At 38.8% G+C, this 9,795-nt stretch overlaps 1 pseudogene; it reads right to left on the reverse strand.

The window, feature by feature from the left end:
- Positions 1 to 6,824: 6,824 nt before the first annotated feature.
- On the reverse strand, positions 6,825 to 6,923 carry LOC130033755 (uncharacterized; annotated as a pseudogene).
- Between the last annotated feature and the right edge of the window lie 2,872 nt (positions 6,924 to 9,795).

A 9,795-nucleotide genomic window follows, 5' to 3' on the forward strand; every position in this document is an offset into this window, starting at 1 on the left:
GTAATGAGACATCAAATAAGACCTTTGTAAATATTTAAGAACAGGGTTATAACTCAGTGATACAGAATTTGCCTTCCATTGTATGATGATCTGTGATTGATCCTTAGCACTGGAAACAACATTGTTTTTAAGTTTTAATTTCTTTCTTTCTTGCTTGCTTGCTTGCTTGCTTTTTTATTTTTTGAGTCTTACCTGGCTATGTATAGGCGTTATTTTTAATTTTTTAAAAAAGTTATAATTTTACTTTTTTACCTGTAGATTAAAACGAAATATAAATTATTTTAGAGTAAATATATGTGAAGAAGAATAAAATTTACAGGAACTATTTAGTATTCTTAATGATATTGCAGTCAGAACTTTGAGTATTATGAATGGAGAAAAGAGGCAATATTTTGTTGACAGTTACTCTAACTAGATGTTCTGATGATTATTGGTTCTTTGGGGACACATCCAGTCATGTTCTGGTGCTGCTTTGGCTCAAGGGTCTCTTCCAGTGTTGCTCTATGTTGTGCCAGGAAATGAGTCTGCTTCTTTTACAGGCAAAGTCCACAGTCGTTCCAGTGAGCTATCACTCCAGTCTGAAAGGCTCTTAAGAAAGACTCTCATTTCACAAAATAAGTGGGGAACCTTTATTGCAGATGCTTGTTTAAATTGTTTGGCATGGAACCAGAGACACCAGCTTTCATTCAAAAAGTGGCCAGTGAGATTAATACCAGGAGTTTTGCTCCATGGTTTGGAATCCAGCCACACATTCTAGGGGGAAAGGGAACTCATATAGAGTAAGGAGCACCAAATAAAGGGTGTTTGGAGGATCCTCCCAGGATTGGAGAAGCATTCTGAAAGTAGAGTATAGACCAACATGATTGCCAGTCAATGCCTCTTTTGCAAACCACAACACCCAAAAGGAGAGAGAGAACAAAAGGGAATGCCCTGCCACAAAGGCATGGTGGGATGGGGGGATAGGGGGTGGGAGGGACACTGGGACCCGTGGTGGTGGAAAATGGGCACTGGTGGAGGGATGGGTATTTGATCATTGTACAATTGAAACCCAAGCACAGAAATTTGTAAATCTATAACTATACCTCATGGTGTTTCACTAACAAAAATTAAAAAAATATATAAATGACAGAGAATGGGCACTGATTGAGGGATGGGTACTGGATCATTGTATAACTGAAACCCAAGCACAAAAATTTGTAAGTCTACAACTGTACCTCATGGTGTTTCAGTAATAAGCATTAAAAAAATAAAAAGTGAGGCAATGCATAAAAAAAAAGTGGTCAGGTACCATCAATGCTGCTGCCCACACCCACACCGGGAGTGACAATGCTATGAGCAAGGGTTTCCATACTTGGATTCTCAAGATAGTGCCCCAGGAAATACTGACACGCAGCAGCATTTTGGACCCAACCTATTATAAAACTTGTTAGAGGTTAATTGATACCAAACAAGAAAATTGAGGACTGTTGTGTAGCTTCTTTGATAATTTATTTTTCTCTTAGTAGCTTGTAGTGGCAGTGGTATATTCTATAATAAACAGGATTGCATTTTTAAAATGTTGAATGCCTAAGGTATATAAAAGAGGCAAAATAAAATGAGTAAATCTGTACACACATGAACACTTTTGTTGTTTCTTTAGGAATTGCTTGGATGAAAACTGTAGATGGGTAGCATGTATTTAAGTAGCTGGAGATAGGGATCAGGGGTGGTGTGGACTGCAGGGGAGGGTGGAAAGATGGGAAGAGATTATAAGTGTGTGTGTTTATGAGTGCTATTGTGTGAGAATGTTGAGTTTATAAGAATTCATGCATGCATGTGTGAGTAAGAAAGAGAGAGAGAGAGAGAGAGAGAGAGAAAGAGAATGAGTGTGTGTGCATGTATCCGTGTGTGTGTTTTCTTAGAAAAATCCTATATTTCACCTGAACTACTGTACCAAGTGATGCTGTCATTCATTATGAGAATGTAATAAATAAATTTTATTAAATTCAGGTGGTGAAATATGTTGGCCTTTAAGCCCTTCCCCTCCTCCAATTCATCAAATTCTTCTTATAATTTTCATTTACTCCCTGACCTCTTCAGGACTCAATTGGATTCAATCTGCCACATCCAAATTTATCTCTTTTAGAAAAAGTAATTAGATTAAAATATAAATCACACTATTGTTAACATTCAAGTGGGTTCTAATGATAATTAATAATTTCTATTCATAGAAGTACTTATTCAGGCCACACAATAAGGCAAAATTCAGAATATTGGACAGAAGTCAATTATTTCTCAAGCAGAACTAGCTATATTATAGCCATTCTAAAGATGTTAGAAATTTGCAGTCCAGACATTAGAGAGGTTCATGCTATAAGTAAAATATTTCTTGTTTTCTCACCTGAATCCTATTCTCGATAATAATAATTGAATAAATGAATAAGTGACAGAAATAATTGAATGTCGTTTTCTTCACTTGAAGGTTTTATTCACAGATCTTGTCTCATAAAAATTATTCAGAAAACATTATATTAAACAAACATTCCATGGTGATTAATCAGAATTCTTATGTTTGAAAGTGACAAACTCATACCACACTCATTTTAAACTAAGAAGATACTTGATTCATGTACCTATAAATCTGGAGTACCCTCTAGGTATGGTTGGGCCCAAAGAGTTGATTTTTATTTATTTACTTATTGATTGATTGAGTGATTGACTGAATCACCATGACTGGTTGACTGAATCACCATTGAGTGATTGACTGAATCACTGGGACATAAAGAGATACAAAGCTGTTCATGAGTAGGTTTCAGTCATACAGTGTTCCAAGACCCATTGCTCCATCAGTGAACATTTCCCACCTACAGTGTCCCCAGTTTTCCCCCTGAAATCCTTTCACTCCCTCTCTCTCTCCTCACCCCCGCCCCCTGTCTCTCCCTTTCTTCTACCTATCTACCTATCTACCGATCTCTCCCTTTTCAGGCATCATGGTTTACAACACAGCAACTGATAGGTTACCATGTTTCTTCCTTTACCTATTTTCACTTCACAGTTCTTTTCCAGCATCATCATTTCCAACTATCTTTGTCATAGTGGTCTCTTCTCGATCCCAACTGCCATCTCCCGCAGCCCATAAGGTAGGCTTCTAACAGTGGACCAATCATCCTGGCCCTTATTTCTACTGTCCTAAGGTATTAATCTAAAGTTATGTTTTTTCATATCCCACAAATGAATGTAATCCTATATCTGTCTGTCTCCTTCTGACTCATCACACTCAGCATGATACTCTTCATGTACATCCATTTATAAGCATACTTCATAACTTCATTTTCACTAACAGCTGCATAGTATTCCATTGTTTAGATATACCATAGTTTCTCTAACTAATCATTGAGAATTCTTGGGCATACAAGTTGTTTGCAGATTCTCACTATTGTGAATAGTGCTGCAATGAACATAGAAGTGCAGATAGCATTTCTGCTGTGTGTTTTGGGGCCTGGGAGTATATTGCCAAAGTGGTATTGCTGGATTCATGGAAGCTCAATTTGTAGCTTTCTGAGAAATACCCATATCGTTTTCCGAAAAGGCTGAACCAATCGGCATCCCCACCAACAGTGAAGAAGAGACCCTTTCTCCCCACTTCCATGCTGACATTGGTTGCTCTTGTTCTTTTTGATGTGTGTCAATCTCTGTGGTGTGAGATATCTCATTGCTGTTTTGATTTGTATCTCCCTGATGATTCGTGATGTAGAAAATTTTACCTCTGTTTTTTGGTCATTTGTATTTATTCTTTGAGGAAGTTTCTGTTCGTTTCTTCTCCTCATGTTTTGGTGGGGTTGGATGTCTTTTTCTCATAAAGTTCTACCAGTGCCATATATATCTTGGGTTATATACAATAAGGGGTTAATTGTATGGGTATTGCATAAATAATTTTCCCCCATTATGAGGGCTGTCTTTTTATCATGGTCACCATTTTTTCTGAGTTGCAGAAACTTCTTGGTTTAATGTAGTCTCATTTGGTTATCTTCACTTCCTCTTCCTTGGTCAGTGGTGTATCATTCTAGAAGTTTCCCTTAGCTTTAATGTCATGGAGGGATCTTCCCACATTTTTCTCCATATATCTTAAGAACTCAGGTATGATATTGAGGTCTCTAATTCATTTGATCTGACTTTGTGCCTGGCACTATAAAGAGGTCTGAGTTAAACTTTTTTTGCATGTTGCTGACCAGTTTTCCCAGCAGCACTTGTTGAAGAGACTTCCTTGCTCAACTTCATATTTATTGAGCCTTTATGATACATTAGGTAATAATAATCTGAGGGCCAGCCTCAGGATATTTGACTATATTCCATTGACCTGAGGACTCTCTTTATCTGAATATCATGCTAATTTGATTACTACGACTTTCTAGTAGGGTTTGAAGTTGGGGAAGGTGTTCCCTTCTTCTTTTTACCAAAGATTGCTTTAGCTCATCATGGGAGTTTATTGTTGTGTATGAGTTTCAAGAGGGTTTAATCGATTTCTTTGAAAAATGTTATGGGTATCCTTATAGAAAGTGCATTAAATATTTATAGCGCTTTGGGGTGTATTGCCATTTTGACAGTGTTAATCCTCTCAATCAATGAACATGGGATGTGATTCCATTTCCTCATATCCTCTTTTATTTCATGAAGTAGTGTTTTGTAGAGTGTTTTTGGTATAGGTCCTTAACCTTTTTAGTTGATTCTAGTATACTTGATTTTCTGAGGTTATTGTGAATGGGTTTGTTTTTCGCCTATCTCTTTTTTCTCTTTCATTAATAGTATTTGGGAAAGCCATGGACTATTGGATATTGATTTTGTAATATGCTACTTTAGTAAACAAATCTATTCTTCCCAGGAGCTTTTTGGTAGATTTTTTGGGATTTTCTAAGAATACTATCATGTCATCTCCAAATAGTAAAAGCTTGAGTTCTTCCTTTTTTTATCTGGATGCCCTTGATATCTTTTTCTTACCAAAATCATATGGCAAATACTTCAAGTACTATGTTGAATAGGAGTGGTGAGAGTGGGTAACTTGTTTTGTGCCTGATTGTATTTTGGGAATCTAGCTCATTGATTTTTCTCCAAGCCTTTAGTTTTTCCCCGTTGAGAATAATGCTTGGTGTGGGTTTGTAGTAATTTGCTTTGACTAGATGGAGGAAAGTACTTTCGACTCCCATTTTGTTGAGAGTTTTTCATCATGAATGGGTGCTGGATCTCATCAAATGCTTTATCTACATCTATTGATATTATCATATGATTTTTATCTTTATTTTATTGAGATGGTGTATTCTGTTGATTGACTTGAGAATGTTAAGCCATCCTTGCATCCCCAAGATAAACCTACTTGGTCATAGAGTGTGACCTTTTGTTGAGTTTCTGATTTCTCTTTGCTGGTATAATCTTGAGGATCTTTGCATCTGTATTTATCAAAGAAATAGGTCTGTAATTTTCTTTTTTGTGGTTTCTCTGTCTGATTTGAATATCAGGGTGATCTTTGTCTCATAGAAATTGTTTGGGAGTATTTCTGTTTCTTCAATTTCCTGGAAAATCTTAAAAAATGTTGGCAGTAGGTCCTCTTGAAAGGTTTGAAATACTTCATTAGTGAATCCATTTGGGCCTGGGCTCCTGTTTTTGGGGATACTTTTGATTATCATTTCAATTTCCTTGTAGTGATGGGTTCGAGTTTTCAAAATCTTCTTGGTTCAGCCTTGGGAGGTAATTGGAATCCAGTAATTTATCAATTTATTCAAGATTCTCTCATTTCCTGCTTTAAATATTCTCAAAATAATCTCTGATGATCCTATGGATTTTGTAGTTTCTATTATGATGTCCCCCTTTGCATTTCTGATTCGGTTTATTAGGATTCTTTCTCTTTTCTTCTTTGTCAGTCTTGCTAGTAGTTTATTGATCTTATTTATTTTCTCAAAGAACCATGTCTTGCTTTTGTTGGTCTTCTGAATTGTATTTTGGGATTATATCTCATTGATTTCTTCTCCAGGTTTTATTATTTCTTTCCTCCTTGCTAGTTTGGACTCCTTTTCTTGGTCATTTTCCAAAATCTTGAGCTGTAAGTTATTTTTGTAGGCCCTTTCTTTCTTCCAGTTGAATTCTGGCGGAGCTATAAACTTTCATCTTAGAACTGCTTTTGCTCTGTCCCACAAGTTCTGGTAGTTCCTCGTTGTCATTTTTTCTGGAATCTTTTTATTTCCTCTTTGATTTCTTCTCTACACCAATGGTTGTTTATTACTTCCCTCAAATAAAATATTTTCTTGCCAAGTTTTTGTCTGTTTGATCTATTGAGAAGTGAGAAAGTACTGTTGAAATCTCCATCTAGCATTGTGTTGCTATCAATGTTTTTCTTTAAGTCTATTAGAAGTTGTTTTTACGTATTTTGCTGATCTGTCATTAGGAGCATATACATTGAGGAGAGTGAGTTCTTTCTGATGTACAGATCCCATGATCATTAAGAAATGACCTTCACTGTCTCTTATAACCTTTAGCATGAAGTCCATGTGGTCTGATACTAGTATTGCCACTGCAGCTTTTTGGAGGTGTTCTTTTCTTGAAGAATCATTTTCTAGCCTTTGACTTTGAGCCCATGGTTGCTTTGATTATTCAGATGTGTTTCTTCCAGGCAGCAGAATGTTGGGTTCAGTTTTCTATTTCATCCTGCCATCCTGTGCCTCTGAATTGGTGCATTTAGTCCATTGACATTGAGAGAGATCATTGTGATGGGGATTTTTGCTATCTTTATGTCGAAATTTGGAGTACTTGTGGGGCTTGTCTTAGCTTAAAGTAGCCCTGTTAATTCTTAATGCAACAAAAATATGGAACACTTTACAAGTTGGCCTGTCATCTCTGTGTAAGGATCATGCTAATCTCTATATCATTTCAATTTTAGTATATGTGTTGCCAAACTCAGTATAAGAGCTGATTTTTTCCCCTATTTTTCTCTTCTGATTTCTTTGAGTGTTGTCCTTACTCACTCCTATGGCAGACAGTGATTCCCAATCTAGGAAGGTATTTCAAAGCAGCTTGAAGTGATAAATTTAGAACATTAATGTCCCAGAAGGAAAAGTATGGTTTTTAACATATTATCTTTTACCATACCCAGGGCATCAGTTTTGCAAAATAATCCTTTTGGAAGATGGAGAATCAGTGTTGTTTAATGCTCTTCCCTGAAATCTTCATTAAGAAAATTAAACTGGAGCCTTTTGCTATTCTCACCTCGGTCCCGTGTACATCTCCAGAAAACGGTGGATGACGTTGTCCGCACCTTGACCACCTTGAAAGTAAGTAGGATTTTTCTCCTGAAGGAAGAGGTGAGAAGCATATTGATGATTTCATTCCACTTTATTACAAGTTCAACTTGAAGGGAAGGTGAGACTCATGAGGCTCCTGTAAAGGACAGAAAAAGGGTCTCAATGTAATTTAATGGCCCAGACACATTAACAACACAGATGACTCAAAGTAACCTGTGTGCATCTTTGTATGTATAGTGAGTTTTATATCTACTCATAGTGATTCTCAGTCATTCCACATGGGCAAAACAGACCTGTAATTAAAAATCTAGTTCTCTGAGCAGAATGAGCTTTCTTAGGTGATTGAACATGTGTGTAATATTTTATTACTAAGCACATACAACTGTTTGAATGATGTGTACTTTTCGATCAAAATTTAAGTCCAAATATCTCTGAAATGGCAGTCTCCTGATGCCGCACCTGGCTTTCCTCACTGGGGCCCCTTGGAGGGGGTGGGTTGAGTTTCCCTCACCACCCCGAGCAGAGACCTGGCAGCTGAAGATCTCTGCAACCAGCCATAGTTATGCTTAAGACCACTCTCACCACACTTGAAGGAGCCTCATGCATGAAGGAACTGGCAGAGGAACCCAGGTGTGCGGGACACGGGGCTGAGACATTCAAGACTGCTCGGACCATGAATGGGCCTCCTCCATCCAGATCCCCCATCTTCCAGTAGCTAAGTGTTACACCCACGGACTGCCTCTGGAGCCATGTAATCCCATCAATGGCCAAGATCCAGATACTGGATCTTGTTGATAAGATAACAACTCATATTGTCCAGTTCTCTTTCTCGGAGAACATGGCAGGTTACCAAGCGTATCTTGCCTACATGGCAGAGACTGGCAAGTTACCCGTGGTGTGTTCTATATGCCAAAACCCAGTAACAATGAAGTATCTCATTTCCCTGACCATGAAAAAACCTCCAATGTGGCACTTGCTAAAATCTCAGGGCTAGGACGAATGGAGATGTAACTGGTGCATGATACCAGTATTCCTCCCACCATGCCCCCAAACATGCCTTTGTGGCAGGGCATTCTCTTTTGTTCTCTGGGGCCATGGCATGCCAGAGAGCCACTCGTGGTGGGCAACTCATGGTCTTGGCTGGCAGGACGAATGGGCTGGTTTTACCCCTCACCCCCAATCCCACGAGGCCGTAGTTGCCCTGTCACCCTAGCTCATACCTGGCTGTCCAATAATCTCTGAGGTGGTGGGCATCGTGCCGCCAGGGGGGAGAAAGGCAGAAGCGACAAATACCCTTTCCCACCTGAGGGAGAATGGTGCCGTAGCTTAATGCATAGTTTAGTCACTTTTCTGCCAAAAGCCTCTGGGTTCCGAATTGGATCCACGTGCCTCTGGTGCTGTGGTCGTGCCGGATAGCCTCTTGTGGGGGTCAAATCGTGATCTTGGTGGGGCAGAAAGAATGGCTCTATGGCCTACTTTTGGCATGCATCTCCCACCCAGAGCGGGTCCTCCAAATACCCTTTAGTTGGTGTTCTGGCCTCTATCTGAGCTGCCTTTCCCCCCAGCATGTGATGTCGGCTTCCAAGGCCTGGAGCAAACCTCCTAGTCCTTATCACTCTATTCTTGGGTATTAGTCTCTTATTCTGTTACTTTATATTCCACAGATGAGTACAATCTTTCGATGTCTGTCCATATCTTTCTGACTCATTTCACTTACTATGTTGATCCACTTTATGCAAATTTCATGACTTCTTATTTTCTAACAGCTGCATAGAATTCCACTGTGTAGATGAAACAAAGTGTCATTAACAAGTCATCTGTTCTTGGGCACTAGGGGTTTTTTTCCCCAGATTTTGGCTATTGTGAACAGTGCAGCAATGAACATACAAGTGCATATGTCATTTCGGCTGTACTTTTTTGCCTCTCCAGGCTATATTTCCAGGAGTGATATTGCTGGGTCAAATGAGAGCTCAATTTCTAGTATTCGGAGAACCGTTCATACTGTTTTCCAAAACGGCTGAACCTGTCCGCATTTCCACCAGCAGTGAAGGAGAGTCCCTTTTTCCCCACATCCACGGCAACACCGGTAGCTTTTGTTCTTTTGGATGTGGGTCAGTTTCAGTGGTGTGACGTGATATCTCTTTGTTGGTTGTACCTGCATTTCCCTGATGATTAGTGATGAAGAGCATTTTTCATGTGCCTTTTGGCCATTTGGTATCTTCTTTGAGAAAGTTACTGTTCATTTTATCATCCCATTTTCTGATGGGGTTGCATGATTTCTTCTTGTAGAATTCAACCAGAGCCTTGTATATCATTGATATCAACCCCTTATTACATAGGCATTGGGCGAATATCCTTTCCCATTCTGTAGATTGTCTTTCTATTCTGGTCACTGTTTCTTTTGAGGTGCAGAAGCTACTTAATTTAAGATAGTCTCCTTTGTTCATCTCTGTTTTCACTTTTTTGGCCAGTGGCATGTTATCTTTGAAGATACCTTTAGCTTCAATGTCATGGAGGGTTTTGCCCACCT

This window comes from Sorex fumeus, unplaced genomic scaffold, assembly GCF_029834395.1.
Source record: "Sorex fumeus unplaced genomic scaffold, SorFum_2.1 ptg000054l, whole genome shotgun sequence".
Lineage (NCBI taxonomy): Eukaryota > Metazoa > Chordata > Mammalia > Eulipotyphla > Soricidae > Sorex > Sorex fumeus.